The sequence below is a fragment of the Triticum dicoccoides genome, chromosome 1A (genome assembly GCF_002162155.2).
Source record: "Triticum dicoccoides isolate Atlit2015 ecotype Zavitan chromosome 1A, WEW_v2.0, whole genome shotgun sequence".
NCBI classification, from domain to species: Eukaryota; Viridiplantae; Streptophyta; class Magnoliopsida; order Poales; family Poaceae; genus Triticum; species Triticum dicoccoides.
In genome coordinates this window covers 123,123,247-123,131,383 of record NC_041380.1, presented here as the reverse complement: position 1 = coordinate 123,131,383, position 8,137 = coordinate 123,123,247, and positions in this window count along the sequence as shown.

Sequence of the window (8,137 nt, the reverse complement as noted above, 5' to 3'; positions counted from 1 at the left end):
AGTGACAATAATCGGGATACTTACCGGTGATGACCGTAGTTTGAGGAGTTCATGTATTCACTATGTGTTAATGCTTTGTTCCGGTTCTCTATTAAAAGGAGGTCTTAATATCCCTTAGTTTCCGTAAGGACGCCGCTGCCACGGGAGGGTAGGACAAAAGATGGCATGCAAGTTCTTTTCCATAAGTACGTATGACTATATTCGGAATACATGCCTACATTACATTGATGAACTGGAGCTAGTTCTGTGTCACCCTAGGTTATGAATGTTACATGATGAACCACATCCGGCATAATTCTCCATCACCGATCCATTGCCTACGAGCTTTCCATATATTGTTCTTCGCTTATTTACTTTCCCGTTGCTATTGCTATCATCACTACAAAATACCAAAAACATTACTTTTACTACTGTTATCTTTTGCTACCGTTACCACTACTATCATATTACTTTTCTACTAAATACTTTGCTGCAGATATTAAGTTTACAGGTGTGGTTGAATTGACAACTCAGCTGCTAATACTTGAGAGTATTCTTTGGCTCCCCTTGCGTCGAATCAATAAATTTGGGTTGAATACTCTACCCTCGAAAACTGTTGCGATCCCCTATACTTGTAGGTTATCAACTACTGACACATCATCGGAGGGTCCATGGAGTTGATGTAGAGGCCCTCTGTGATCAATGCCCCCTCCGGCGGAGCTTCGAAAAGGCCCCAAGATGGGATCTCTTGGGTACAGAAGGTTGCGGCGGTGGAAATAGGTTTTCGTGGTGCTCCTGGATGTTTGCCGGGTATATGAATATATATATAGGAGGAAGAAGTAGGTCGGTGGAGCAATGAGGGGCCCACGAGGGTGGAGGGCGCGCCCCCTACCTCGTGGCCTCCTCGTTGATTGCTTGATGTCCACTCCAAGTCATGTGGATGACATTTGTTCCAAAATCACGCTCCCGAAGGTTTCATTCCATTTGGAATCCGTTTGATATTCTTTATCTGCGAAACACTGAAATAGGTAAAAAAACAACAATTTGGGCTGGGCCTCCGGTTAATAGGTTAGTCCCAAAAATAATATAAAAGTGTACAAATAAGCCCATTAAACATCCAAAACAGAATATATAATAGCATGGAACAATCAAACATTATAGATACGTTGGAGACGTATCAACTAGCTTGCCTCGGGAAAGAGACTGGGTCCAAGAACTAGTGAGGACCATGTCAGAACTACTTATGGCACACATCACTTTTTTCCGCTGCTTATTGGTTTGTGGATGTTAATTTAGTGCAAATCTGCTTTCCTCAGCTTATTCATTGAGATGCCAGAGATGTGTTTCGTTGCTGTGATGCTACTGTGTTGTCTTCCTGTGATTAATGTTAATTCCTTCTATGTCAGTCTGAGCTTGTACCTGCATCTCATTCTTTTTGCCTGGAATTGCTCAAAGGAGCGCCTTCTTACGGTGGCTCACATGGCCCTAAAGCAGACTCGCCTTTTCATATGAACAGAGACTGGAATATTCTTAATTGGAACATCAGGGGGATTAATGTCACTAATAAGTGGCTGGCACTAAGAAATAATATTTCTGAAGCCAATGCAGATATCATTTGCTTGCAGGAAACAAAGAGATAATCATTTGATAGCAGATATCTTCAGAATTTCTAGCCAAGAAGAATTAACAAATTTGATTTCTTACCCTCCATACGAGCAACTAAAGGTTTGCTTATGGCTTGGAATGACTCTCTATTTGAAGGAGAAACTCTTTTCCTTAATGAATATTCACTCTCCATTAGATTTATCTCAAAACCGTCAGGAGATTCTTGGATTCTTTCCAATATCTGTGGCCCTTGCCAAGGGGAAGGCAGAGTTAAATTTCTTGAGTGGTTCAAAGACATCCAAATGCCCGATGATACTAAATGGATCATAATGGGGGATTTTAATTATATCATATATCCTCATAACATAAATAGAGAGGGATGCAACTTTGTAGACATGTTGAAATTGAATGATGCAATCAATTCTCTGGTACTTGTGGAAATTCCTCTTAAAGGAAGAAACTTTACTTGGAGCAATATGCAGGTGGCACCCTGCTTGAAAAACTCGACTGGGTTTTCACTTCAGAAGCTTGGTCTACTTATTTCCCCAATACTATAGTTGTACCCCTTGTCAAACATGTGTCTAACCACACTCCTTTTCTTATTAAAATTGGCACTCATATTCCAAAGGCAAGATTTTTCAGATTTGAGAATTTCTGGTTACAAATTCAAGGTTTTAAAGACATTGTTAGAGCCAGCTGGGAACATATGCATATTACAGATAGTGCCAAGAAGATTACTGCCAAATTCAAGAGATTAATAGAATGTTTGAAACATTGGGCTAAATCTATTTCACAGCTCTCCAACTCAATTAAGGCCACAAATGAAGTGATCTTTTTCTTTGACAACATTGAAGAATTCATGCCGTTGACTGATGCTGAATGGAATGGTAGGGGTTTCTTGAAAAAGCATCTATTATATCTATTAGAGATGCATAGGATCTATTGAAAGCAAGGGGCCACAATCAGATGGGTCAATTTTGGAGAAGCCAATTCTAAGTATTTTGAGGCCAAAGCTACTCTCAAATATAGAGTTAACCACATTGATAGTTTGCAGGATGACAATGGTAATATTCATAGGGATCACAGCTCCATGGCAAATATTCTTCTCAAGGATTTCAAAGACAGGCTTTGCACCTTTGTCCCAACTTTTGATATCTCAATCTGGATGGCCCCATCAACAGATTCCCTACTTTATCAAATTTAGAAGAACCTTTTTCTAAGGAAGAAATTGACACTGTGGTTAGAGAGCTTCCTTCAGACAAAGCATGTGGGCCAGATGTTTTCAACACTCATTTTGTCAAATTCTGTTGGGACATTATTGCACCTGATATTTAGGCCCTCATTGAGGATTTCTTTCATGGAAAAATCTGATTGCAAAGTATCAACTCTTCTTCTATCACTCTGATTCTAAAGGTTGATGTCCGGCAACCCCAAATGACTACAGACCCATCTCCCTCCTTAATTGCTCAATCAAGATTATTACCAAGGTGCTTGCCAACATATTACAGAAGGTTATTTTGAAACTGGTCCATAAAAATCAATATGGATTTATTAAGAACAGATCCATTCAAGACTACTTGGCATGGGCATATGAGTATATCAGTCAATGCAATTCCTCTGATAGAGAATCATTGTACTGAAGCTAGATTTTCAAAAGGCTTTTGATCTCATTGAGCATAACACCATAAAGGAGATTCTTATTGCTAGGGGGTTTTGGTCCCAAGTGGCTTATGTGGATGGATATGACCTTCACCTCTGGTTTTTCTTTGTGCTTCTCAATGGTGTCCCAGAAAAGCAATCTCAATGCAAGAGAGGGGTTAGACAACTTTGTCTCCTCTTCTTTTTGTCTTAGCAGCTGATCTACTACGGTCAATTATGAATGAGGCCATGCACAATAACCTCCTTCAGAAACCCCTGGAAGCTCACCCCTGTCCTGACTTTCCAGTTATCCAATATGCTGATGACACAGTCCTCCTGATGCCAGCTTGCACAGTTCAAGTGGAACAACTTTAAAATCTTTTGTTGCACCTCTCCACATGTACAAGGCTAAGAATCAACTATGAGAAATCAGTAATAGTTCCAACCAACACCAGTCCTGCAAAAATGGAACTCTTGGCCAATTCTATGGGCTGCAGCATTGGTGCTTTTCCTTTCACATACGTGGGACTGACTCTCAGCCTAGTTAAGCCTAGACCAGAAGATTTTGTGCCTGTTGTTAAGAGAATTTATAAGAGATTAGCTGGATGCTCAACTCTGCTATCATATGGAGACAAGCTCACCTTGATCGAATCAGTTTGCACAAGCCTGCCTACTTTTTTCATTAGCACCCTCATGCTGGCTGGTAGCATTGTGGAACAGATCAACAAATACATGACACATTGTTTTTGGAGGAAATATGGTATGGAATACAAAGGTAACCGCTCTTATTTCCTGGGACAAAGTTTGTATCCCTAAAGACCAAGGAGGATTGGGAGTAATTCACATTGCAACTCACAACAAATGTCTTCTCATGAAATATCAGCATAAATTTCTACATCACCATGATCTTCCATGGGTGCAATTAATCTAGGAATCCTACTATCCTTAAGGAGTGATTGTTTTTAGACCTCTGAGATCCTTCTGGTGGAAAAGCATTCTCAAATTGCTACCACAATTCAAAAGCTACACCAGAGGAATCATTGGACAAGGCAATACTATATCATTATGTGAAGACAATTGGGGCTTTGGTTCTGTTAAGCAAAAATACCCTGAGCTATTCTCATTCTCCTGCAAGACAAATTTGACAATGAAAGACTATCTGCTAAGTGAGAACACTTTGGAATTTTTTGACACTCCCCTCTCCTCACAAGCATATCCTCTACTCATGACATACAAGTGAATGACAATACTGACAAGTGGATATACCCCTGGGGATCTGATTTCTCTTCCACTAAGATGTAAAAGATGTTGAAGTAAGGAGATCAGGCACCCCCTCTCATCAATAATTTGGAAGAATGCCACTATGCTAAGATATAAGATTTTCTTCTGGCTGCTCCTACATGATAGAGTCAATACACGGAATCTTCTCAACAGAAAATCCTTCCACCTACCTTCATACAACTATGAACTATGTACTGCTCAGACCGAAGAAACTGTTCTACATCTGTTCTGGGACTGTAATTAACTTTGCCTTAAGCTGTTGGGAATCCATTTTGGGAACAAGACATAGAGGCATTTCTGTCTATGATGAAGTCCTGCTCTTAACTCAGGCACTACTAAGCTCCATTTCTATGGAAATTATAATCATGGGCTGCTGGAACATTTGGATCCAACGAAATGGAAAAATCTTCAAATCCAAACATTTTCGCTTCAATCCTGGAAGGGCATGCTGAGGAATGATCTTCTCTTGCTCAAGCACATGATCAAGAATAAATTTGAGGCGCGTCTTACAAGCTGGATTGATCAAGTCCTGAACTTCAATTGTTTTACCATGTTGGGTTTTGCTAGAGCAAGAATTGGATAGATTTTTCTCTCTTCTCCTTTGTTAATGCTTTTCATCGGTACATACCCACACGCTTTATTTTTAATATACACATACCGTAGTGTTCTACGGGTTTTGGTTCAAAAAAAACGCACGAAGCTCAACAACTATGAAAGGAAGTAGTACCTCCACGCCAAAATATATGCTAGTTTAGCCTACCTAAACGTCACATACTATGGCACCGAGGTAGTATTATGCATGTGTGGATGCTCTCGTATGCTCTTCAAGGCCGCATCCTTCTTCTCGCTATGTTTCTTGTTCATTTTTTCCCTGTAATTAGTGCACAAACTGATTACATGATGCGGGTTCATAGAGTGGCATGACTGCTCGACGACGCCATATGTCTGCGTGAATTGTTCAGAGATGTTCAGGATATAGTATATAGGCTGGAGGCAGGAGGCTGAGGTTGCTACACAGTCAAGTGATTTAAAAGAATACATAATTAAATTGCATGATATGTTAGATGAAAGAGATGATGTTGTTGTATGCCATGATTATCTTTCTGCTAGGTTTAGTTGCACGGGAAACCACAAAAAAAGGTTTAGTTGCACGGATGATGTTATCGTAGTTGGTGTCCTAGTGTTGCAATGTAATGAATTTGAATCATGTTGTAGTGTAATTCCATTTTCAAATTTGCTCACGGAATACTGGGTATGCTGACAGTTTTCTTTGAGTTGTCCATTTAAAAAAACGAAGGCAAAAGATTTGCCTCGTCGATTAATCAAGACAAACATAATTATCTAGTTAATTAATGGAAAACCGCTTGACGCAGTATAACATGAAATTAGAAAATCAGTGTGACAACAAGTATGCAGTAAGAAAAAAAGAACAAGTATGCAATAAGAGAAAAGGAAAATATTTGTAGGCTGAATTCAGGTTAGCAAACAGAGCATCTATAAACTCTTAGATTATACTATACTCCATCCGTTGCTAATTAATTGAAGTTCGAGATTTATCCTTGCTCTATCTTGTTTAACTCTGACCAAGCCTATGAAAAAAAATATTTCAACATCTACAACATAAAATATATATAGTGTGGAAATACATTTGATATTGAAACTAATTTGGTGTTACAGATTTCAATATACTTGGTCGAATATAAGCAAGTTTAACTTGAACAACGATATAACTTTGAATATAACATAGAATGGAGGGAGCAGCCAGTTGCTTATTAATTTTTCTCACAAACACCATTATTGCAAATGCCTCTGCAGGAGAAGACAAGTTGACAAGTTGTTTGCCACTAATTTAGCTGTAAATTCTACTCCCTCTGTAAACTAATATAAGAGCGTTTAGATCACTATTTTACCAAAAAAGGCTCGCGCCCCGCTTTATATATAAAGCAAATGCCAAAGCCAACATCCAACAAGGTTCACACAAACACAAAGCCCACACGCACACAAAGTCCAAGCACAAGCAAGCAACAAGGGTTACTGCTGAGGGCACAGCTCAACAAGCCCAACACACACACACAAAAAGGCACAAGCGCCAGGAGCCAGGAGGGAAACATCCTCTAGTCGGGCTCCGGTGGTGGCGGCGGGAGCGGAGGCGCCAGGCGAAAGGCCAACGAACGGAGGTCGGTGAGGAATCTGTCGATGGCGTCCCGGTCCTGCGGGCGGCTAAGCGGCCGCCAGAGCTGCAAGTAACCACACATTTTAAAGATGGAGTCAGTCGCACACCGAAGGGGCACCTTCTGAATGACAAGCTTATTGCGAACCGTCCACAGGGTCCAGGCTAGAACCCCGACGCACAACCATCTAATATGTCTGTAGCGAGGGGGGAGGCTTGAATTTCCGCAAGCAGGTCAGGGAAGTTGGTGTTGCACCACTGTCCCCCAACCGTTTCGCGGAAACAAGACCAAAGGAACTGTGCCGTGTAGCACAGGAAGAAGATGTGATTAGCGTCCTCTACCGTGCCACACAGGGGGCACATTCCATCGCCAGGACCATGGCGCTTAAGAACCTCAACGCCGGTCGGGAGGCGGCCGCGGATCCATTGCCAAAGAAAGATCCGAATCTTAAGTGGGAGGCGGATGTCCCAGATAAGACCAAAGGGCTCCGGGGCTGACGAAGGGGCAATGGCCGCATAGAGGGATTTGGTGGAGAAGCGGCCGGAGGGGTCTAGGCGCCAGGAGATGGAGTCCGGAGAATCTGCCACGTCCATAGGTAGCAGGGTGATGTCCTGGAGGAGGACATCCCAGGCAGCCACCTCAGCGGGGCCAAAAGGGCGGCGGAACGCGAGGCGCCCTAAGTCAATAAGGGCCGCCTCGACTGAGACCCGAGGGTCAACTACAATGTCGAAGAGGATGGGGAACCGGGCGGCTAGAGGGGAGCCTCCGAGCCACCTGTCCAGCCAGAACAAGGTCGAAGCTCCAGAGCCCACAGAGATGGAAGTGCCTATACGTAAGACCGGAAGCAGCCGGACGACGGCCTGCCAAAACTGGGAACCGCCCGAGTGTTGGCAGAACGCCAGTGGCTGTCCACGCAGGTACTTGTTCTGGATGATAGTAAGCCAGAGGCCACCGTCCCCATTGGCGATGCGCCAGAGCCAGCGGGTCAAGAGGGCGATGTTCATGCGCCGAGAGGACAGAATTCCAAGACCGCCCTGGTCTTTGGGTTTGCAGATGTCTGGCCAGATGACCATGTGGTATTTCTGCTTGCCCTCCTCCCCAGCCCAGAAGAATCTGGACTGGTATTTGGCGACCTCCTGATGGAGTGTTTCATGAAGGCTATAGAAGCTCATAAGGAACCACAGGAGGCTGGCTAGCGATGAGTTGATAAGGATCACGCGCGCCGCCTTCGATAGCCAACGCCCTTTCCAGAGCTCTACGCGATGTTGCATACGGGTCACCGTGGGGCGGAGGTCCGCCACGGTGAGGCGCGAGTCACTAATGGGGATCCCCAGATAGGTCGTGGGAAAAGAACCCAGCCGACAGTTAAGCCGGTCGGCAATGGACTGTGCGTCCTCAGAGGGGTAACCGAGCACCATCACTTCGCTCTTATCAAAGTTGATGGTGAGGCCCGACATTTGTTG